This window comes from Triturus cristatus, chromosome 3_1, assembly GCF_964204655.1.
Source record: "Triturus cristatus chromosome 3_1, aTriCri1.1, whole genome shotgun sequence".
Classification (NCBI taxonomy): Eukaryota; Metazoa; Chordata; class Amphibia; order Caudata; family Salamandridae; genus Triturus; species Triturus cristatus.
Window position 1 is genome coordinate 362,926,165 of NC_140583.1, and position 25,294 is coordinate 362,951,458.

The window sequence follows — 25,294 nt, forward strand, 5'->3', positions numbered from 1 at the left end:
TGCGAAGGGATACAATTTACCATTCCCACTCCAGTCAGTGCACCAGGAGGGAAGTTTTGGATTGCGGAGGGGTAACATTTACTATTTCCACTCCAGTCAGTGCAACATATAAAACAAATTAAACATTTGTAACAAAATGAAATTATTAAAATGAACAAAATAAATTAAAATATAACTGTGCTGAATACAAATTACAAATATATTTAATAGTAGAACATTTAAAAAATAAAAACATATTACTATATTAACCACATGTCACAAATATTATTATAAATAAAATTCAAAAATGGTTTTCATACAAGTAAACATATTTATTTAGAAAGTATTTATTAAGAAAAAAAATTATACATACATTTAATTTAGTGACTTCCCACCCTATTACCAAACAAAACTCACAACCTGCACTTATAACTAAAACAAAACATTATATACACTATTCATATAAATATTTATCAACAAACCAATTATCATTAATTAAATATTCATTATTAATGAATTTTAATTAATGATTTTTCTACAGTTTACCTCAACAAAAAGACACTCCTAAAATTAATTCAACAGAAAATTATTTATACAATTAACATAATAAATTATCAAATTAATCATTAATATTACTTTCAAATGTTTTATTAGTTACTTAAAATTAATTTACTTTCCACCTAATACCCCTAGAAAACCCACAACCCACATCTAAAATAAAAGAATAATAATAATGAATGCACAATTAACATAATTAACTATCAATTAAACAAATATTATATATTAAAAATTAAATATAAACTCACTAAAATTAATCAACTTCCTACTCTTTACCCCTAGAAATCCCACAACCGCCACCTAAAATCAAATAAAAACACAATTAAAATAATTAATTTACAATTAAATAATTCACAGTATATAACAAGTAATTATTAATTAATTAAAATTAATTCTATGGCAGGAGCGGACGCTTCTGATTAGGCTTTCTACTTTCTCCATTTTATTACTCCAGCAGCTCTTTTCACAACACAACATTCATTTTTTTAACTACGTTTCCCATGGGCACAGGGAAAAAACTGAAAACTACAAATTTACAACAACATCATCCAGTCAGTCAGGCTGCCTCATATCCTCCCCTGCGGGCGCTCTGTCCTCCTCTTTCTACGCTGCTCCAGCAGCATTCAGATGAGTGTTTTCTCTTACTTTTCCTATGTTAATGCTAATCGGTGATTGTGCCGTTTGTTTCGACCTTTTGTGCTTGTATCGCTATGCGCTAACGCTGGGTTGCTGTTAATTGACCCGCTTTCACGGTGGGTCACCGCTGGAGTGTCTCATCGCGCCTTTCGCGGTATCGTTCTTCCTCAGGCTCTGCGCACGACGCAGCCTCCCGCCGCTAGGGGACCGCGCGCCTAAGCGCTCTTGCTCCTTTACGAGCTTACCCCCAGGCAGCCGCGAGTCGTCTAATTCCACTCCAGGGACATCGCCGGTTTAGACGGACTCGTGCACCGCTAGGGACGACACGCTTGGTGTACTCAAGAGAGCTTGGGCTGAGTTTTTTGTTAGTCAGAGCCCCTGCCTGGAGCCTGAACACACGCGCTGCGTGTAGGACCAATATTAAATACATTTGAACACACGCGCTGCGTGTAAGTTGATCTTTCAGGACCGGCCCAGGCAGGCTGCAAAGTTTCTTCCCTCGGAATATAGAGGGTGATTGGTCCTGCATTCCTAGTATTCCCCTTCAGGGGGTTGAGTGTTCTGGGTACTGCCCTCTGTTTTTATCCCCTGTTTGTACTCACAGCTTATAAAACACTTCATGATGAAGTATGATGAGTACTATTAGGAGGAGCAGGAAGTGATGTACTTACCTGTTAATTACCATTTATGCCACGTCATGGATTCATCTATATTTAAAGCGGTTTCCCAGGTGGTTGCGCCACTGGAGAAGAGGATAGACATGATTCAGGCTCAGTGTCAACCTCTCTCACAGAGGGAAGGTCTCTCGGGGTCCTCAGCCCCCTTACCTCTAGGCCAACCTGCCGCGAATGTCATTCTGCCCAAACTGAAGCGTTCGGGGGCTGCCGGAGTGGATCTGGACGCATTTTCGCGCCTTAAGAAAGCCTTTCTGGAAACCATTCCTCCGGAGGAAAGTCCGGCTGGCCCTTCTGCGACTACTGATGATGGGTCTACACGGGACCCGGTCGACTCCCCTCAGTCTTCTGATGGGGAGGGGGAACCGGATCGCCCATGGCGCCCCTCGCATCCTGATCAGCCCGCACCTTCAGAGCTCAGTGCAGACATGCTCAACCCCGACAAACTCTTACATCCTTGTTCGTCACAGTGGGCTCCGGCCCCCAAGGTGGCGGCCTACATGGCGGCCAGGCTGCGTAAACCCCTAGATCAGGAGGTGCCTGCGTGCGGAGAGCCCGCGTCCTACCCTGGAGGGTAAGGTCGCGGTTACCCCTGAAATAGATGCCAAGATGACCACCTATCTGTCGAAATTCCAAAAGGACCCCAATAAAGGCATCAATCGCTCGTGGAGAGCGTGCCAAGATAAGCTCTTGGACACGGCGGGACCTTTGGCAAAAATCTTAGACATGGCTGAGGACGCCAAAGCCTCCGGTACCTTAATTTCCCCAGATACACTCTCCGGATGGGCGCAGAGAGCGATAATATTCCTGGGGAATGCAAATGTGGCCATCTCTACGGAGCGCCGCAGGTCCATTCTCATTAAAAGCGACCCCAAGTTAGGGAAATTGGCTACTTCTGAGGCAGGACCAGTTGCGGGGGGTAATCTCTTTGGAGATACCTTCGTCAAGGAACTTAGCAAGTTTGTCAACACTTTTAATTCTTTAGACAAAGCCCACTCGTCCATCAAGCGCATTTTTTCCCCGCGCAGCCGGTCGTGGCAGGGGGCGCTCGGCCGGCCGACCATATAATAGAGCCTCCTTCAGACAAGGCGAATCCCACAGAGGGCAATATCAAGACCCTGACAAGTTTGGGAACTTTTACCCGACTACGAGTTTTCCCCGTCGCCGAGCTGGCAGAGGCAGAGGAGACGGAGGTCACAACTATCAGAAAGGTGAGAATTCAACCTGCAATGGGTGTGCGGTTGGGGGGCAGACTCCAGTATTTTCTTCCCAGATGGTCTTTACTTACCTCCGATGCCTGGGTCTTGCAGACCGTAAAAGGGTTTCAAATAGAGTTCTCCGACACCCCTCTCCATTCCCTCTGACCCAGACCTATAGCCTTTACTCCGGATCAGAGAGTGTTGATAGACAACGAGATATCGGACCTACTAACGAAAGGTGTGATTGTTCCCTCCACTCCACACCCCCGGGGGTTTCTCAGCAACATTTTCTTAGTGGAGAAACGGGAAGGGGGCTATCGCCCAGTGATAAATCTCAAAGAATTCAACGGGTTGCTCACTTACCGCCATTTCAAGATGGAGGTCATCCACCTCCTGCGGGATTTGCTACAGGAAGGGGATTGGATGGTCCGTCTGGATCTGAAGGATGCGTACTTTACGATCCCCATGTTTGCACCTCGCAGACGTTTTCTTCAGTTCCAGTGGGGCTCGCAGATCTTTGAATTCACCTCCCTTCCTTTTGGACTGTCTTCCGCTCCGTGGTGCTTTACCAAGGTGATGAAGCCGGTGGTGGAGTGTCTCAGTTCGGAGGGCATCCAGTTAATAATTTATCTCGACGACATACTCATTATGAGTCAATGTCCACGAAGACTAGTCTCTCACTTAAGACAAGCAGTGTCCCTCTTGGAGTCGCTGGGGTTCGTTATCAACGAGGGAAAGTTGGATCTTTTTCCTTCCCAGAAGATGCAATTTCTGGGATTCACGATAGACTCTGTGGCGGCCACCTTGTCCCTGCCCTCCCGGAAGTTGTCCAAGATCAGACACGAACTGAGGCGCACTCTGGCGAGGCCCACAATTCTGCTTCGACATCTGGCCAGAGTGGTGGGCCTTCTTTCATCGTCAATTCAGGTGATATTTCCGGGCCCTTTGCACTACAGGGCCCTTCAGCGTCTCAAAGCCTTCCACTTGCGCAAAGGTCTAACCTACTCGTAGGTGGTGGTTCTCCTGGATGAAGCGACGACGGAGTTACAATGGTGGGTTGAGCATATGGAGACTTGGAACGGCAGGGCAATTTTTGGTTCCAAACCGGATCTTGTGATCGAATCCGATGTCAGTGGCTCGGGTTGGGGCGCTCGCTGCGGCGAGGCTTCTACAGGATGCCCTCGTCAGAAAAAGCCCTTCACATCAACTGTCTGGAGTTGATGGCGGGTTCGTTTGCGGTAAAGTGCTGGACGAAGGACAGGATTCAGACTTGTGTCCTATTCAAGATGGACAACGTGGCAGCGGTGCGCTACATCAACCATCTCGGGGGGACTTGATCGAAAGCATTGTCCAACCTCACCTGCGATCTCTGGGAGTATTGTCTGGCAAATCAGATTTCCCTATCTTCCGGGATCGTCCAATCAGGTGGCGGACTGGTACTCTCGCCACTGGGAGGACACATGCCTATGGCAACTCCATCCCAGTGTTTTCAGAGCCATCCAGACTCGATGGGGTCCGTTCTCGGTGGATCTCTTCGCGTCCCGGTTGGACACACAACTGCGAGGTACTACAGTTGGCGGCCGGATCCGCAAGCATTGGCGGTGGATGCGTTTCTTCAGGATTGGAGCAAGGAGAGGGGATATGCGTTTCTCCCCTTTGCGATGATCATGAGATTATCCACCCAGGTGAGGAGACAGCAGGCGGACCTAGTTCTGATTTCCCCGATATGGAGATCGCAAGCTGGGTTCCCGGTTCTGATGGAACTTTCCTGGGATTTTCCAATCCCTCTACCCCTCAATCCACATCTTCTCAGAGATCCTCAAGGGAATCCTCACCACCTTCTGACCACGGGCAGTCTACGTCTGATGGCCTGGCGGATTACAGGCAACGTTGGAAAGTCCCAGGCCTTTCACAGCACGCTGCCATGTTGCTCACAAAATCCTGGGCTGACAGCACCAATTAGAGATACCGTTCAGCCTGGTCTCGATGGAGTGGTTGGTGTGTGCAACAACAGGTGGATCCGGTGGGGGCGGACGTTGTTCACATCCTTAACTTTCTAGCCTCCCTTACAAGAGAGGGATTGGCCTATCGGTCAGTTAACAACTTTCGCTCAGCGATTTCGGCGGGCCATGTTCCCTTGGATAATCGCCCGGTGGGAGAATATCCTTTAGTCTGCAAATTGTTGAGGGGAATTAGACTGTCCACTCCCCCGGAACCACATTACTCCGTACTATGGGATGTGAACAAAGTTTTACACCTATTTCGTTCATGGCCTTCTAACAAGTATTTATCGTGCAAACAGATGTCAGCCAAGCTAGCCATGTTGCTGTGTTTGATTTCTTGTCGAAGGGTTTCGGATGTGCGAGCGCTAGACCTCTCAGGTCGGGTTTTTACTCCGGAAGGAGTTACCTTTTACATCTCCAGACGTACAAAGTACAATTCGCACTCGGTATCCTATCCTGCATTTCCCGACAATCCCAAACTGTGTGTGGTTCGAGCTCTCAAAGCCTATGAGGTGGCAACGATAGATGTACGCCCTCAGGGTGTCAAACAGCTGTTTATTGCTCTTACAAAACCACACGGGCGGTCTCGTCCCCTACTATCGCAAGATGGGTGCGCTGGGTTATGCAGGAAGCTGGTATTGATATCTCCCGGTTTGGAGCGCATTCTGTCAGGGGTGCAATGGCATCGAAGGCGTTTCCCTTGGGGCACGACTGGAGGATATTTTAAATGCCGCGGACTGGTCCTCAGATTCCACCTTCAAAAGGTTCTACTTTAAACCTGTGGTATCCCTGGGTTCTTTAGTGGTGAATAAGCTTTAAACTAGCCTAATCAGAAGCCAACGATCCTGCCATAGAATGCAAAATTTCCTAGCTAACGTACACGAAAGTTTCAATTCTATTAAGGAGGCGGAGGCGAGGATTAGCCCACCCGGGTTGTTTTCATTCTAGCCCTCCCAGAACTCTACGTTCCGATGGTGAGTAAACTCTTTCTGGAAAGTTTTTTGTTACAGATTTTGTTTATGGTAACGTTATTGGTTCAGTACTGTGGCCTGATGAAATACTATGTACGATTGTCTTGGGAGATCACTTCCCTGCGCTTACTTAGTCTCTTCTTCCGTAGGTTTGGATTCTGGTCAACAGGAGTAAGTGGAAGACTGCCATGAAAGAGTCGCAGGAAGAAAGAGGAGGACAGAGCACCCACAGGAGAGGATATGAGGCAGCCTGACTCGTGATTGGATGATGTTGTTGGACATTTTTAGTTTTCACTTTTTTACCTGTGCCCATGGGAAACGTAGTTCAAAAAATGAATGTTGTGTTGTGAAAAGAGCTGCTGGAGTAATAAAATGGAGAAAGTAGAAAGCCTAATCCTCGCCTCCGAATTGAAACTTTCCTGTACGTTAGCTAGGAAATTTTGTATTTACTATCCACTCTTTACCCCTATAAATCCCCCACAAAAAAATGTAATTCAACATTTAACATATTAATTATCAATTAATTAACAACTAATTCTTAAATAATTAAACATGAATTACTTCCCACCGTTTACCCCTATCAACCCCTCAACCCACGCAAAACATTTACATAAAAAAATTAATAGCACAATTAACATAATTAAATATTAATTAAATAAATAATATTAAATAAGAAATATTCATTATTCTATTATAATTAAATTACTTCCCATCCTATACCCTTGTAAACACACAACCCGCGACTAGACTAAAAATCACAAAATGTAGTTAAATTAAATTTCATAGCTACTAAAAATTTAACTAATATAGTAAGAAACATAAACAATAATTAAACTAAAAAGACATATTTAAAATATATACTAAAATACATAATTCAAAAACAATATTTTAAATAACAATATTTTTGCAAAAAATATTAATGACTTCTATATTTTAAAAAACGATATTACTTACCTAAAAATTAATATTTTTGAAATCGATATTCTTGAAGTCAATATTTCCAACCCGATATTTTTGACTTGATATTCTTGTCTGTCGATATTTTCAACCCGATATTCTGTCTGAAAACCGGCTATTGGAGGGTGGTAGGTGTAGTTATTCAGTGTATCCTTTCTTTGTTTGTATTTGGGCACTGGTTTTATTTGCAGGTATAACACCGGCTACTGTTGTGTTACTTTTGTATTTTTCTTTCTGATTATTTTTTACTTCAGTCAACTGTTATAGTCTGAAATTCTAAATGTTATTACTAAAATGGACAAACGTAAGCCCTCTGAACCTGAGTAAGGTCTAGCAAAGCATATTAAAGCTTTCAAACCCCCAAACAACTGCATGCTGAATGAAACTGATCTTCTTATTGAAGAGGTAGAATCCATCATAGTGGGCAATTCGGTGCCTCTAGACGCCGTACTAGGCGCTATTAAAAAACAATCCCCACTCGTCCTACCTATTTTAAAGGTAAATTGGTAAGGAAAAAGACAACTAATGCTCCTCTCATACCTACATAAGCAGTTACTACTAATTCGAGCGAGCATGACGTTGTCCTGGACTCCCCCCCCCCCACCCTCTATATCCTCTACACCGTGTAGCAATCGCTTCTCATCTCTAGTTGACGCACACAAAGTCCAAGAGATCCCTGAAACTTCCAACGGCCCACATATATTATTGCTGTAGCATCACCTTCCCTCAATAGTATCGTAGATCTGAAATTACAAATCAGTGAATTGAAGACTGAGGTGGGCGATCTAAAACAGCTCATAATTTGCTTGTATAATACTTTAAAACAGTTTCTTTTGCAAAGAGACGTCAGTATTCAGAAACATTGTGCTCAATGCCCTTCTGAACGTACACCAGAAACAGGATTGGCTCTTCCCAATTTGGTCCTGCCCCAGGTTGCATGTGCTTCCCATAACCACGGACAGCTTGGGGCCCTTAGCGGTTGAGCCTATTACATAAAAAAAGCTGCTGAGATTCCTAGGACCTTTTTTGCAATCTAACCAAGATATTAACTTTGAAAGCTCAGTCATTCAAGGGAATTTACGCTCTGATAAGCAAGTACACAGTTTAAACAACTTGACTGGCTCAAAGTTCAGTAGTAGATGCCCCCTCTATCCATGTTCCATCTGTATGGTTAATGTTCCTAAAACCTACTCTTATAATAAATGATGAAGACTCGCTGATAAACAAAGCAACCCACTGGTTTCAGCACACAAAAGGATGCCGCTCAGTCATGAGAGGTACAAACCAAAACTGGGTCCTGGCTCAAAGAAAGCTCAGCTGAACTGAGCTCAATTAGCAGAAAAAGCAAAACATACAGTCCAGACTGAGAATCACTAAAAACACCCTTTTATAGCTCCTATCATGAAAAGTAAAACGTGAGAGGAGGGCTTTATGAATTTCCTTTTTACTCAGGGAAATATTTATTGTTTATTTCTCATTTTTCTCATAAACAATTATTCATTGCGCATTTACATTTTCCAAAAAACAACATAGTAAAAATACAAATACATTACACAACATTACACAATAATCTTGATCCCCTACATGGAGATTTCAAACTGCATTCACTCCTCAAACATTCATGGCCAATACACTCATGCATACAATCAACATGCACTGAACAAAGTGGACCTAATGACACCTTTCCTTTTTCAATAGATTGACTGCCAAACTTTATATAAGTCAAAATACTTTTTCTTTTTTTATGCAATAGAAGTACAAAAGGACGTTGTTAATAGGAACAACTCAAGTGGGTGCCAAAAGGACCAATCTGGTCGACGCGTTTCGAACCTCTATCTTTATGAGGTTCTCTTCAGGACCAACCAATTTCTGTAATAACAAGACCACAATCCCTCTTTAGATAGTTTGATCAACTCAGGACCTCTAGAGAGCCATCAGCGGCTGAGCACACCCACCTTAGACAAGTGCGTCAATATGGAACCTTAACTGTCTGTGACCAATCCAGCTTGCCCTGGGGCTATGAAAAACAAATAGAACCCACTTATATCATCATTCTTTCTGTCAAAAATGTTAAAAAGACACACATAGAGACAACTGTAAGCGTTCATTTAGCTCACCCTTCGACGTAAATCTGTTGTCTGAATGGGACAGCCGAATCCTATAATAGATATTAAATTTATATCAGCCGGAGTGTAAATGGGTTCCAACAACCTCTTGGTCTTGTAATGAATACCATATTGGCTTACCGAATTGAGACGGCTGCCTCCTTAGCCGGCTCCCTCGGTGGAGAAATTTATTTTCTTCCTAAGAGCGAAAGGAAACACTAATTGGTAACCTCTTTGTGATTTCAACGGGCTGCGGGAAAATGCCATTGGATCCCGGAGGCAGCCGCTTACCTATGTAAGTTTGCGTGCTCGTCTCCCACCAGAGTCCCGTGCCGGCATCTAAAACACAAAGGCGTCGAAAATCGCCATTAGTATTGCTCGGCTAGCCATCTCTATGTAGTATGCGGGGCTGTCAGAAGGAGGAAACGCTTACCGAGATTACTCTGCTCCTCCAGCGCTTCGCGGCTCCATCAGTCCGTCAGCGATACTCCTGGGAAGACTGGGGCGAGTAACAACTGAATGCTCCCGGGTCATGATATCCCGTTGGCTCATGGGAATTGTAGTTTAGTGTGCCGATGGTTCAGCGCATGGTGGGACATGGAGTTCTTTGGTGGAAAGCTGATTGATAGCCTTATTTGTCGGTGCCTATATGATATGTCATCAACGTTAATACGGACAAACGGAACAGGCACGCTTTATGGAGAATAAATTGAACTAATGTGGTCCAGTCGGGCAAATGGTAATATGGCATCAACGGGGGACCTAAAATCAGAGTATCATGCTGTAAAAAACAAAGTTTATACCACTGGTCTAAAGATCTCCGCTATCTCATTTAGACCGTTGATTGCCGTATTGAATTTCATAATGAGCAATGCTTCACGCTGACTCAAATGGCCCTCCAAATCACCCCCTCGGGGGTCTCTCTCAATTTTAGAAAGTACTGTCCATTTGAAGTCTTCCTCACTGTGTGTTTTTGTAACCCAGTGGCTGACTAGTGGAGCATTTTCCACTCGTCGTCGAATCCTTGACTTGTGCTGGGTGATGCGCTGCCGCACCTCCTGGGTGGTCTTTCCGATGTAAAGCTTTGGACATGGGCAGGTTACTGCATACACAACATTCCTAGTTTTACAATTTGTAAAAGCATTGTGCTTCCAATGAATGTTATTGAACGTGAAGACATCACCTTCAATGGTTTGCTCACAGCATGTGCAGGTCCCGCATTTGTGGTGTCCTACAATTGGTGGTAGATCTAACATACTTCTCAGAGTCGGGGGCTGCTGTTTCGGTAAAGCCGCTTTCACAATATAGTTGGCTATGCTTTTCTCTTTTTTATATGCAAATAGAGGAGGGATGGAAAATTCCTCATGAAGATCCGTTTGTCCGTATTAACGTTGATGACATATCATATAGGCACCGACAAATAAGGCTATCAATCAGCTTTCCACCAAAGAACTCCATGTCCCACCATGCGCTGAACCATCGGCACACTAAACTACAATTCCCATGAGCCAACGGGATATCATGACCCGGGAGCATTCAGTTGTTACTCGCCCCAGTCTTCCCAGGAGTATCGCTGACGGACTGATGGAGCCGCGAAGCGCTGGAGGAGCAGAGTAATCTCGGTAAGCGTTTCCTCCTTCTGACAGCCCCGCATACTACATAGAGATGGCTAGCCGAGCAATACTAATGGCGATTTTCGACGCCTTTGTGTTTTAGATGCCGGCACGGGACTCTGATGGGAGACGAGCACGCAAACTTACATAGGTAAGCAGCTGCCTCCGGGATCCAATGGCATTTTCCCGCAGCCCGTTGAAATCACAAAGAGGTTACCAATTAGTGTTTCCTTTCGCTCTTGGGAAGAAAATACATTTCTCCACCGAGGGAGCCGGCTAAGGAGGCAGCCGTCTCAATTCGGTAAGCCAATATGGTATTCATTACAAGACCAAGAGGTTGTTGGAACCCATTTACACTCCGGCTGATATAAATTTAATATCTATCATAGGATTCGGCTGTCCCATTCAGACAACAGATTTACGTCGAAGGGTGAGCTAAATGAACGCTTACAGTAGTCTCTATGTGTGTCTTTTTAACATTTTTGACAGAAAGAATGATGATATAAGTGGGTTCTATTTGTTTTTCACAGCCCCAGGGCAAGCTGGATTGGTCACAGACAGTTAAGGTTCCATATTGACGCACTTGTCTAAGGTGGGTGTGCTCAGCCGCTGATGGCTCTCTAGAGGTCCTGAGTTGTTCTAACTATCTAAAGAGGGTTTGTTGTCTTTTTATTACAGAAATTGGTTGGTCCTGAAGAGAACCTCATAAAGATAAAGGTTCGAAACACGTCGACCAGATTGGTCCTTTTGGCACCCACTTGAGTTGTTCCTATTAACAACGTCCTTTTGTACTTCTATTGCATAAAAAAAGAAAAAGTATTTTGACTCATATAAAGTTTGGCAGTCAATCTATTGAAAAAGGAAAGGTGTCATTAGGTCCACTTTGTTCAGTGCATGTTGATTGTATGCATGAGTGTATTGGCCATGAATGTTTGAGGAGTGAATGCAGTTTGAAATCTCCATATAGGGGATCAAGATTATTGTGTAATGTTGTGTAATGTATTTGTATTTTTACTATGTTGTTTTTTGGAAAATGTAAATGCGCAATGAATAATTGTTTATAAGAAAAATGAGAAATAAACAATAAATATTTCCCTGAGTAAAAAGGAAATTCATAAAGCCCTCCTCTCACGTTTTACTTTTCATGATAGGAGCTATAAAAGGGAGTTTTTAGTGATTCTCAGTCTGGACAGTATGTTTTGCTTTTTCTGCAGTCATGAGAGGTGGCATCCTTCGCGCGAAGAGACTCGTATCTAGGAATCAAAATTCCGACAGCATAGAGCTACTTTTTAAGAAGTAGGGATCTTGTTGATAATCTGGTGATCCCCGACATGAGATTCTCTTCTATTTATTCTACACGAATATGGTTAATATATCACTGGCCAATTGAGAGCCACTCTAATTCTATGCCTAGTACATGCCATATGCTAATCAGATCTCCTGTGCGTGAGGTGGATTGACTGCCCCTTCCCAACAGCTTTTTAAGTCTCTATGCCTGAATTCTCCATCTATTATTTCTAGTAAAAAAGGTCACGTCAAAGTCGATACCATTTACATACTTGCCATATCACGCCTAATCATACCGTGGCTAGGTGAAAAGCGGCAAGTGGCCGATCAGTTCATCTGTGGCATGGGAAGGTGGTACGATGGGGTATCGCGAAGACTGCTGCCATTAGACGGGAAAAGGCCTGAGGGTTGCGTAAAACCTTGATCTCAATGGACTGGGACTTAATCCTGGAGGCATTTAAGCCATGGAACCTGCGCCTGTTCCAGTGGTAAATTACACATAGCGAAACAATTGCAAACAGTCCCCCTATGGCACCAGTTTGACCCAAGAACGTCTACATGTGTAACGCTGCCACATGCAAATAGCATATTAATTAAGCCAACATAAGTAGAAGAAGGAACCAGGAAGGAACTGGGTGCCATAGGCATTAACTCAAGAAGAGTCAGAGAGGGGAGGAAGGGGGGAGGTTTGTTTGTGGTTGTTGAAGTTACTCTAAATGCACTTGAAAGAATATGCTGATACTAACTTGTTATCTTCAAAATAAGGTTTCTGTAAAGTATACTATAAGAAATTATGCAAATTCTTGCAAACACTTCAGGTGCACACCTGTAGTTATGCATGACAAAATACTGCTATGATGTCTAATAAAATATACAATGTAATGTACGACTTATGAAATTTAAAAAAAACAATAAAGTGTGTTAAAAAAACGAATCATACTGTGACTAAAAATTTGGTTAATATCCAGCCTTCACAAATACCATCTCCACCGATAAACGATTTGCCAGCTATTCTTGGCACGCTATCGAGATTACAAGCTATTCCTTCTGCCATGAGGACAAGAACACCAGACCACTTGTTGATTAGAATTATCTCCTGGAATGTGGCTGGCCTCAAGTCAAAAATATAATTGCCAGACTGTTGTGAGTACATGGAAAACTTTGATATCTGTATTCTCCAAGAAATCTGGAATTTTGAACCAATGTTTAGAGCTGGGTACTTACATTTCCATATTTCAGCAATTCCTATTCAGGGGATTACCAAACTGGCTGAAAGTCACTTAAAGTTGTAAAATTCATCAACTAAACATCAATTGCTGCCCAGATATTCTGGCCATTGAAACAGAAGGACATTGGGTTAACTGATGAGAAGGATGAGAGCTGGGTGATTACTTCACTGGACGTAACTCCTATCAAAATGTTGACCCAGGTTGCATTGCAGCTGAAAGCTCTTTCCATAGAGTTGGGGGTTAGAGCAGTTTATGGTTGAACTAAGTCCGACGCTATGGAGGCCCATACGTACAACAGACCGCAATATACAAGATGCATTGATTACATTCTAGGGGACCTTAGGCTCTGGTCATTGGTTGCGGATATGGTTATCAAGCAACGACTGGAAAGTGATCACAATTCTCTTAGCCTCACCATATCTACTTTCTGTGTTGCTCACTCCTCCGAACTACACCAGCCCTCCATCTCCAGGGATGTCGCACCCACCAATGATACACGCTGCCTAAAGTGGCGCCAGGTAGTCCTTAAACCAGAACTCTTTTCTGTAATAAGCCTCGATCCTGACTCGACTTTAGTCGAGGTGAATAATTGCTCCTCGAAGTCTGATGTTACATCTTTATACCATTGCTTTTTTAAACGTATCTTGTCTTATCTTACTGTCCCAGTGTCTCACAAAAGACTTACAAGTGTCTCACAGCAGTAAAACTACCACTTGGTTTAATAAGGACTGGAGTCAGAGTCTTAATACCCTAGAACTGGCAATCAAATTGAAGAATAGCGACAAAATTCACAGGGCACGACAGGCCTATAAAATAAGTTTGGTCTCAGCCAAGAGGGAATGGAATGAACAACATTGGCTGGATCTTAAATCAGCCTGCTCCACTAATGATTCCTCTAAGTTTTGGTCTTTGGTCACTTGGGGCACTAATGGCACAGCTCCATCTTCTTTGATCTATATATTACCATCAGATTGGTTTCTTTATTTTTCTTCCTTGTACTCTGGTGGTAACTTACTAGTTTCTATAATACCTCCTGCAACACAAGCCATTTCTTTGGTGGTAAGCCCAATGTTTGATCTATCAGATGTAACAACGGCTCTTGATGTTGTCAGTAGTGGTATGGCTGTAGGACCTGATGGTATACCAGCAGATGTATTTCTACTTGAAAAACTGAGCTGGTCCCAATATATCTTAGTCCTTGCTAATTCCATCGCCAAGGGAGCCCCGATCTCTGATTCTTGGAAAGGTACCTCAATCATTCTGAAATATAAAAAGGGTGACCTTGGTTCCCTGGCAAACTCTAGACCAATTAGTTGGAAAGACTGCATCCAAAAGACCTTTTCTAGAATGCTATGGGTCAAGGAGGAAGGCATATTCACACCATGCCAAGCTGGGTTTGGTAAAAGGACTGTTGCCATCAACTAAATTTTTCGTTGTCTGGCCCTCTACTGGAAGGCAGTGTTTATTGGCAAGGGCAACTTTTATGTTGACTTTGTCGATCTTAAATCTTATCATGTCATGAGTAATGTCATATGTGACGTTATAAGTAGTGCATGGCGGGAGCGCAAGTTATAGTTAGCTATGCTAACTGTAACAGGTAATTTTCTGTGTTTTTCTTAGTTCAAAACATTAATGTTGTCACATACAAATACCCCTAACTATAATGTTGCTTTAACCTTTCTGTTTTCAGTGAATTTCTACGTTTAAAACAAAATAAAAACAGATCTCTTTATCACACCTAACTATAACGTTACTTTAATAGTTTTTTCCAGTGAATTTCTAGGTTTTTTTTTAACCTGAGGTAATATTTTATTACCATATTAAAATTAACCTCTCGCAGTGCGGGCAGGCCATGTGGCATACTTCCCACAGATAGCCAACCCCATGCTACCCAAGTCATCTCTTGGATGATGGATGTGCATAGCAGAGTGTGGTGAGGGACTGGCCTGACCACTGAGATCTCTTTCTTGGATGTTGGGTATGCGTAGTAGAGTGTGGAGAGAGACTAGCCACGCCAATGACATTTCTCTATAGGCTAATGGCTCTGCATAGTGGGGTGTGGTGAGGGACTGGTCTCTCTGCTGCGATCTATCTACCGGATGACAGTTATACATAGTAGGTAAGGTGTGTGGAGGGACTAGCCTCTCCACTAAGATCTCTCTCTCAGATGATGGGTGTTTGTAGTAGGGTGTGTGGAGGGACTGCCTATTTGCTGATACCCCTCTTTTGGATGATGTGTGTGTGTAGTAAGGTGTGCAAAGGAACTGGCTTCTCCTTTGACATCTCTCTCTCAAATGATGGGTGTGTGTAATAGAGTGTGTGGATGAATTAGGCTCTCCTTCGAGACCTCTCTCACAAATGGCAAGTGTGCGTAGTAGTGAGTGTAGATGTACTCGCCTCTCCTTCGAGACCTTTCTCAGATTATGGGTGTGCGTACTAGGGTGTGGGTGAGCTACTGGCCTCTCCTTCGAGACCTTTCTCAGATTATGGCTGGCTGCGTGTACTAGGGTGTGGGGTGAGGCACAGGTCTCTCCTTTGAGACCTCTCTCTCAGATAATGGATGTGTGTACTAGAGTGTGCAGGGAGTGACTGGCCTCTCCTTTGAGAACTCTTTCTCTCAAATGATGGGAGTGTGTACTAGTGAGTGGAGAGGTACTGGCCTCACATTTGAGATCTCTCTCAGATCACGACTGTGCATACTAGGGTGTATGGGGAGCAACTGACCTCTCCTTTCAGACCTCTCTCTCAAATTACAGGTGTGCATCAAAGTGAGTGGGAAGGGACTGGCCTCTCCTTTCACACCTCTCTCTCAATTGACTATTGTGCATAGTAGGGTGTGGGGCTAGACGAGCCTCTCCTTCAAAAACACTTTCTCAAATCATGGGTATTTTAAGTTGGGTGAATGGGGATCGACTGGCTTCTCCTTTGAAACCTCTACCTCACATAACAGGTGTGTGCAGTAGGGTGTATGGATGAACTAGCATCTCCTTTGAGACCTCTCTCTCTGATGTTGGGTGTGCGTAATAATGAGTGGAAAAGTACAGACTGCTCCTTTCAAACCTCGCTCAGATGACAGATGAACATAGGAGGGTGTGTGGATGGGCTGTCCTCTCCTTTGAGACTTTTCTATCAGGTAACAGGTGTGCGTAGTAGGTTATAGGGAGAGATATGGCCTCTCCTTTGAAACCTCTCTCTCAGATGGCCGTTGTACATAGTAGGGTGTATCAGGAGAAACTGGCCCCTACTTTGAGTCCTCTCTTTCAGATGACAAGGGTGCATAGTAGGGTGTGTGGATGGACTGGCCTCTCCTTTCGGACATCTCTCTCACATGACGGGGGAGCATGGTAGGGTGTATGGTTGGCCTCTCCACTTAGACCCTTCTATTGTATAATGGGTGTGCGTAGTAGGGTGAGACTAAAATCTCTGATCAGAGATCTTTCCATCCTGATGGGAAAAAGTAGTAGGTTTGGCTAAACACCACCTCCACTAACATTCCTTCCTCCAATGTGTATACCAGAGTATATTCAACGATCACCTACTTCTTCCTCTTTTTCACGATCCTGCAAGAGTCTCACAAGATCGTGACATATTTTTTTTTAAAAAGAGAATTAATCTTAATCTTATGACGTACACACCTCCTTTCAATAATACACCAAAATATGCATTTGTACTAGTAGAGTGTATTCAGAACTCACCTACTCCTTTTTACTATTCACAATCCCACAAGAGTCCCACAAGATCGTAAAGATTTTTCTAAAACAATATACATTTATTCTGATCACATCGTTATCCCTTGGCGACCTCCTCCCTAAATCTAAGGGGACAGGATACTTTTCTGCTGGCCCCTTATATAGCTTTTCCACAACACCTACAATTTTTCACAGCAAACAGTCATGACTGTCATTTAATTTCTAAAACCCCAACAGAAAGCCAATCACAGTGCTTGCTCTCGTAGGACTTGTGGGAGCCTTTCATCCCCGCGAAAAGGTTCACAAGAAAAACTGGCCTCTCAACCAATCATAGGGCTCCATTTTTTAATTTGCACTCTTGTGGGACACCCGCGACACTCTCGCAAGACCAACCATCCAAATGTCTATTTTTTTTTACCCTTAATAGCTCCAAAACTACTGGTTGAAGATTTACACCAAATCACAAAAAGCACAATCTGCGGACCAAGATCTAGCTTGCTGCCGAAATTGATGTAATTTCGTTCTGCAGTGTTTGATTTAGTCCAACTTAAAGAAGTCTATGAAATATGCATGAGGATTTAGCATTTTTGGACCTACCTTTTTTCTCAGACCCCGCTTGACTGCTCACCCTGAAACCTTCCAGGCGCAAACTAGTCTAAAAGTAGCACCTTTTTGAAAGATTTTGTAGAGGTTTGTCAAACGGTGCCTAAGTTATTAGCAAAACAAAAACGCTCTTCCTATGGAACTGTAGACCTAACTATAACTACCTAGTGGCGCGTCTGCCACTATATCATATATATATATATATATATATATATATATATATATATATATATATATATATATATATATATATATACATACGTGTATATATATATATATATATATATACATATATATATGTATATATATACATATATATATATATCAAAAAGCAAGCTTTGTTGAACACAAAGACGCCGCACTCTTCCTGAGTTTTAAGTATTAAGATTTTATTTGCTCTTCACCTACGCGTTTCGAACTATGGCAGTTCTTGGTCACGGTAGTATACAAGAGTCCCTTGTCACTTTCCTTATTTATACCAGAACACCACAATTACCCGCAATGAGGCATTATGGGTATGGTAGTTTTTTATGCACAAAATGTATTGATTACATTGAGGATTTGGCGTCGGGTCTGAGTGACCACGTGGGCACTTATGTCTAAGGATGAATGTGATGCCTGAGTGGCAAAGATTGTCTATTTGGGCAAAATGACATCACAATTCAATAAAGATATTTGTAGTAAATATCTGAATTTTAGCGTTTAGTCGCAAAGCATATCCAGAAAGGTTATGTGTAGATGTCAAAGTTGCTAATGATTATTCAAATAGACAAAATGGCTGATATACCATTAGTAAACTTATTATTACCTTGATGCGACAATAGGATGACCACGCGGTACCTCTGACATCGACAATAATCCTCTAATGTATACAAAAATTATAATCTTAGTGGCATGGGCCACTAGGGCGAAACACGTGTCGGCTTTTGTTTTTCTCTTCACAATTTGAAATTTTTGCGCTCCTTTGATAAAAAGATAAATAAAAACAACACAAATGATCTTCATTCAAGCAATGTCTCTGATATTGATTATCCGCTGACGTGGACCAATTAAGAAGGCACTACCCTCCATCGTTTTCTTAACCTAAACTTTTCAATGGCTCTTGGGTGTAGCCATTTACAAGGACTGTGCCACATATAAAATTGGGCCCTAACAACTGCAGCGTCGCAAATCCAGAACTTTCCACCCATACAGCAACCTATGCCAATTCTGTCTTGACCTACGTGGCTTCCAAATCCATATTTTTCCTACTTTGATCTTTTGGTGCGAAAGCCAACAGCTTCAGCTGGGGCTCAACAACAATCAATCTCACTTCAAGAGACACTCGCCATCTTCAGCCTGGCGTCTTGCCCCCCTGAAAGCCTTTGACTTCTGAAAAGCAAACAGAAGGTAGGAGGAGACTTGGCCTAGTGGCTAGAGCTGTCCACCTTCGATCTGTGGAACCGGCTTCGAATCCCAGCCTTGGCTCAACATCCTGTGATAGTGAGCAAAACACTTGAGCTCCTGTGCCTTGAAAAATAAATGTGTAATGTCTGAAACTGATTATAATGTAGAGCAATCTAATGCCTTTAAACCATGTTTGCGCTATATAAAAACTGCAACAACCAAAAAAAGGTAAAACCTTTGACTGGGAATACCTGCTTGGTGCATCTGATCTCAGCTGGGCTGAAATGACACCTAAGTACCTGTCAACCTCAAATTGATATTTTCTTTGGCACATTACTTTTTCGAGAAACTTTTTGTCTTAAAAGTTGATAAACTCATACTTCTGGTTTTCCATATCCGATTGTAATCATTTTGCTTATTACAGTTTTCTCTTTTATTTGTTGTGTTTTTGTCTTGACTTTAAAATTGTTGCCACTGTTTGAACTTAACACGCATTTCTCTGGGAAATTGACTGTTGCTTATGCCATAACTGCACTGAGCATAGTTTCACTGAGACTTTTGTTGAGAGGTGTTTATTAAGCTGATAAGGGACCCCTACTCCCACTTATGACACAGACGGTAAGGATCATGGTTTTTGTTAGGTCGAGCCTAGCAGCAGCACGCATGCACTGCTCGCTCTACGAGACTGCTGTAGAAGAGTATGAGAGAAAAGCCGTGCCCACTCTCCTCCCTTATTTCTCATTGGCTTGTGTCTTTGTCCTTCATAAATGCTGGCTTCTGATTCGTTAATTGGCTTGTTAGTCCCTCCTTAGTACGGTCTTGTCATTTGTAACCTCCCATGGCTACTGGCCCCTTTACTTCGGTTGTTACACGGGACCTGTTATTTAGTCTGTAAGCACTATTTACTCTATTGACTATCTCTTACTGCATGCCGGACTGCCGCTGCTTCAGCTGAAACCGCTTGTGTTTTTTTAAGCAGGACAGCCGCCCCCGAATACGAGCGCCTGCTTTAAATCACTTTAACCCGGCATTATCTTGTGTCTGTTTCAACCCCCCACCCCAAGTAAAATGGATTTAGAAATGATTAGCAAATTAAGTCATGTGAAGTCCAGGTAGCACATAATCCTGTGCTAATGGGCTAAAGCTGACAACAACACATATGTGTTACATGTCATCTCTACTAAAGCCACCTGACGGGTTGTTTTCAAAAGCCTGTTTTATTAACACCACCACCAATACCACCACCAGCACCACCAATACCATCACCAATACCACCACCACTACCAATGCCACCATCACCAATACCATTACCACCAATACCACCATCACCAATACCACCACCTATACCACCATCACCAATACCACTACCACCACCGCCAATACCACCACAAATACCACCATCACCAATAACACCAATACCACCAACAATGCCACCACCACCAATACCAATACCACCACCACCAATACCACCACCCCAACACCACCAATACCACCACCATCAATACCACCACAAATACCACCACCAATACCACCACTAATATCACCACCACCATTACCACCACCACCAATACCACCACCACCAAACCCACCACCACCACCAATACCAATACCACTGCCAATACCAATACCACCACCACAAATACTAATACCACCACCACGAATATCACCTATACCACCAACACCACCACCACCACCAATACCATCACCTGTACCACCAATACCACCACCACCAATACCTCCACTACTAATACCCCACCAATATCAATACCATCACCACCACCAAAACCACCACCAGCACCAATACCACCACCACCAATACCACCAACACCACCACCACCACTACCACCAATATCACCACCAATACCACCACCACCAATACCATCACCACCAATACCAACACCACCACCAATACTAATACCACCACCAATACCACCACCTCCGCCACCACCACAATACCACCACCAATACCCCCACCCCCAATACCACCAATACCACCACCACCAATACCACCACCATCAGCAATACCACCACTATCAGCAATACCACCACCACCAGCAATACTACCACCACCAATACCACTAATACCACGACCACCACTACCACCACCACCAATACCAGCACCACCACCAATACCACGACCACCAATACCACCACCACCAATACCACCACGACTAATCCCACCACCACCAATATTAGGCCAAAGATAGCAATGACATTACGCAATGCCATACTACAGACTCAAATCATGGAGAGGTCATGAAATAGCCCCCGTCCCGCACTTTCTCCTGAGCCGCGAGAGTGTAATCACAGAGCGAAAGGTGTTGGAGCCCTTTGTTAGTGTTTATAGCTCAGATCATATGTAACTCTCACTTCACACTTTGTGTCCGTGTAATTTGCAGCACTTACACATTTTCTTCACAGCTCTATTTATCACTACTTTGAAGACATCGCAGGCCGGTCTCTTCCTCTGATATTTACAATCTAACAAGCGGTCAGAAGGCCCTGTATTGCAATGCAATATGTCTCGCATTTGCAAGAGTTTAAGCTATTAGTATTGTAAATGGCAATGCCTTTTATTTATGTTTTAAAAATCAAAACATAAATATAAGGCATTGTCATTTACAATGCCAATAGCTCAAACTCGCGTGAATGCGAGACCTATTGCATTGCAAATGCTTGTTATGACATTCTACTCATGCAAGTGACGGGGGAAGATATTTGTAGTTGTTTTTTCCAAACATTTGCACTGCTAATAAATGATAACATGGACCTTACCCACAGTTTTTAAATCCCAGTATAGTGCATACTGAAGAAGATTGGAAAATACTTTGTGCATAACCTAAGGTGCTTTTTCTGTAGCAGCCTTGGCTTCATATAATCAATGACAATATAACCTTAACAAATTTACAACAGAAAAATAAGCTCTAAAATAATTATCTCCTTGTGCATTTGTGCAAAAAGGGCAACAATTTTCAGCTTAGTCTTTGTCTGCAGCACATCACGTTTCCTCTGAAATGGTCATCAAAATTCCCTAAAACTGTAGAAATTTCCAACGCAGTGCTCTGACATTTTTAAAACATAGTGATGCGCCATATTTACAGAAAGACGACGCACCCTTGTGCTGACGCTAGTATTCTGCCTAGCGCCAGCACAGGCACCCTTGCGCCATGTTACGAGGTGCCTGCGCTGCAGGGGAAATTGTTTATATGCAGGAAGAGACACCTTCCTGTACATAAACAATCTTGAAAGGCGATTTGCTCTTTCTATGTGTGCGGCAAAAAATACAAGGCGAAATTGTTCATTTCTCTTCGTATCACCAGTCTAAGACCAGGTATTCCCTAGCCTTGTAAATATGGGGCGGCGTCAATAAGCAATAGGTGTTCAGTGGAATGACCACTGCAAAACACATTGCACGCCCCTTTTACGCTAAACGTGAAAAGGAGCCTTATTTACAAGGCACCGATAAGCCACGTTAAGTGGCTTAATGCCGCTTTTTTAAAAAGTAGAAGGAGATATAGCCACCAGAACGTCACTAAAAGTGATGTTCTGGTGGCTATACCATAAGGCACAGCATAGCGCACACATTCACGAGCGCAAAGCGGGACTAATCCCACATATTTCTGTAGTCATTTGCTCTAGTCCACCCCACCTCATAATAGGATTGAAACGGCGATCGTTGCCGTGAGTTGCTATATAGCGCTATTAACCGTTTGGGCAGACGCATGTTGTCTATCTGCTATAACCCAGATGAACCACATGAGGTTTCTTCCCACAACACCTGTTCATGTTAGCCTGCCCCTGAACTTATGGACAATGCAGTTGCATTTAGCCAGCACTAGAAATCTTACATGTCATCACTTTATCCCTAACATCACCAGCTACCCATGGCATGCACTAGTTTATCACCATACACCATGCTGCCCACAAACGTAATTACCTGGAACGTTAGAGGGCTCGATACGCCAGCTCACAGGTACGAGATAAATGCCTACATTAAGCACCCCGCTCCTCATGTGGCACTCCTGCAAGAAACAGATATCTCGCAGCCAGAAGTTTATAGGTTACAACAGAGGTAGAGTGGTAAAATTCTAGCCACAGGCTACTCGGCCTATGTCCGGGGTGCCTTAATCTGGATACGGCCGGGTACCTAATTTGTGTTGGAAGCGGTGGAAATAGACACACATGGTAGATACGTGCTCGCAAGGTGCCGCCTCAATGGGACGCATGTGGTACTGGGGTCCATATATGCACCAAACACAGAACAGAGCGCGTTTTGGCACACATTAACAGGCCTTCTCTCACGCTGGTGCGAGGTCCCCTGGCTATTGGGGGGTGACTTTAATACGGTCCTAGACACAACACTTGATAGGTCCTTCCCGCCATTACCACAGACGGTAGCCACATCCAACGCTGGGAACCTGGGGGAGTGGCTGCAACGATGGGACCTAACAGATATATGGTGGGACCAAACAGATATATGGAGGGCCCTTAACCTACAAGCACGGCTGTACTCACACTACTCGCACCCGCACAGGCTTCATGTCCGTATTGATCACTTTGTTGCAAGCGCACCGCTGTTGGCGAAATGCCTCAATGCAGACTATCTTGGAAAAATACATTTTGACCACAACCCACATATAGTGACACTACAAGGGGATAATGGGGTACCCCTTACACGTTTATGGAGGCTTCAGCCTCTAGCTTTAAAAGACCCCCGTTCAGAGAAGCAGTAGGCACAGCGATAGAATCATTGTTAGAAGGTGGTTCTGACTCTATGGGCCGCCCGGATTTTTTGATTTTTGAGAACCTAATTGTTGAGCTTTTACTATGGGGGAGCCTCATAAGTTGGGACTCACCCACAGTGAACTCAGGATGTAAGACACTGCATGGGGATTTTACTGGTGTTCCCCTGGCTTGACCAGGCCACTGCGCAGCAGCTGGAGTAATGGACACCGGGCTGGTTACATGCAGACACATGTGTACATGCGTGTGCACACGTGTACGGGCTGCACAGGGGAGATTCCCTAGTGTGCGCAGTCCAGGAGCAGCTACAAAGTGAATGGTGTGGCAGGACTTATGCAGTATTGTGTGGTGATATGGAATAGGCTTTATACGCTGGAAAGAAACATGCCAGGGAAAGTCAGTGTGTTTTACTGTGTTTTCACTTCATTATTTCCCTAAGGAAATGTGGGGCCCATGGCTAAATTAACTTCCACAAGGCCTACAGTTTCCAGACATGCACTAAAGTCCATTGTATTGGAGGTGAAAAGAAGTATTCTGCAGAGTCCAAAGTCATATTTGTACTGCTTTTGGGTCATCCAGAACTGTCATATTTCTGTGAGCCAGCCAGGACCAGACCCAGGCTGAGGGCTGACCTCAGCTGGATGGATTGATAACCTTTCTTCCACAAGCTAGGGCCTCCTCTCCACGAAGAGAAGATGGGAGGGGCTACAGGCTCATCAATTAGCAGCTGTCACTGGGTGCCAGACACCAGGCTGCACCAAGGAGGGAAGGCAGCGTGGGGGATGAGGCTTCAGACATGTAGCCAGAAACCCTGGACGACACCATTTTGAACAAGCTCAGAGGCTGGACAAGAAGGAGGGAGCAGGGGCAGGGACGTGATGTGTCGCTGTTTGATAGGACCAACAGAGACTTCCTGCCAGCCCCTACTCAACTTTTAAAAAGTGCTTGCACAGGAAGAGAAGGGCTCTCTGGGGTGTGGTCTGCTGAGGGTGAAGGTGCTGGAGCCTGGCGCAATGGGCAGTTGGAAGGAGAGACCCCCTGACTGCCCCCAGGACCCTATCAGCACCAGAAGAAGAGCCCAGGACAGGTGCACAGAAGCAGGGGCCTCTGCGCAGGGAGAACAGAGTCCCAGAAGGAGAGCCTGGCGAGAGGCTGGCGCAGGGAGCCAGTCAAGACAGCACCCTGCTGAATCAGAGACCCTGAGGGCAGAGGAGAGTGTTCCCAGTGGCGGGGGCTGGTAAAGAGGAGCATGAAGCGCCCCCTAATGCCTGGCCAGGCATTTGGAAATCTGCTGTTTTGGTGCTTTGTGGCCCCCAGAGGAGGGGGGTCACCCTCACTTGTGAAAAGGTGCTGGGGGAGCGGCTGGGGGAGCACAGCCTTCCCCCCCCCCCCCCAGCACGAAGAAATCTGCCATTTTGGTGCCTGGTGGCCCCCAGAGGAGGGGGTCAACCTCATCTGGGAAAAGGGGTGCAGGGGGGGGGGCTGCAGGAGACCGCAGTCTCCCCAAGCATAAAGAAGAACAGTCCACCCCTAAGTTTCAAGGCATCTGAAAGAATTACCCCTCAAGAGCTCAGCAGAAGGGCTGAGTTGGGGATGTCTGGAGAAGGGCATCCCCTGGAGGTGAAGTGGTGTAATTGCACTGAAATGCATTTACTATTGGTT